Consider the following 361-nt stretch of genomic DNA (forward strand, 5'->3'; position numbering starts at 1 on the left):
ATACTGAAGTGAACAAATGAGTAAATTTCTGCTCTTCTATGCTGCTAAAAATTCGGTATCACTTTGTACAGCAACACTTCTCAAGTTTATCCAGTCAGAAATTGTTTAAAATACAGTAAAAATACTTCAGATGAAAATAATAAGTAGACCTATAGAGGCATTGTGGAAGGAACCCAGACTTACAGATGGACTTTATTGCAATGCACCTAAAATAAGCCATGGAGGAGGCAAATCAAGGTGGAAAACATTGATAACATGTGCTCTGAGTAAAACTACAAATATACACCAATTTGAGAAAAATGAATAGGAGGTAAAAAAACATTGGCATTATATTAATGATATAGAGGCGACAGCCGTAGAG

Source organism: Penaeus monodon, chromosome 23 (assembly GCF_015228065.2).
Source record: "Penaeus monodon isolate SGIC_2016 chromosome 23, NSTDA_Pmon_1, whole genome shotgun sequence".
Lineage (NCBI taxonomy): Eukaryota > Metazoa > Arthropoda > Malacostraca > Decapoda > Penaeidae > Penaeus > Penaeus monodon.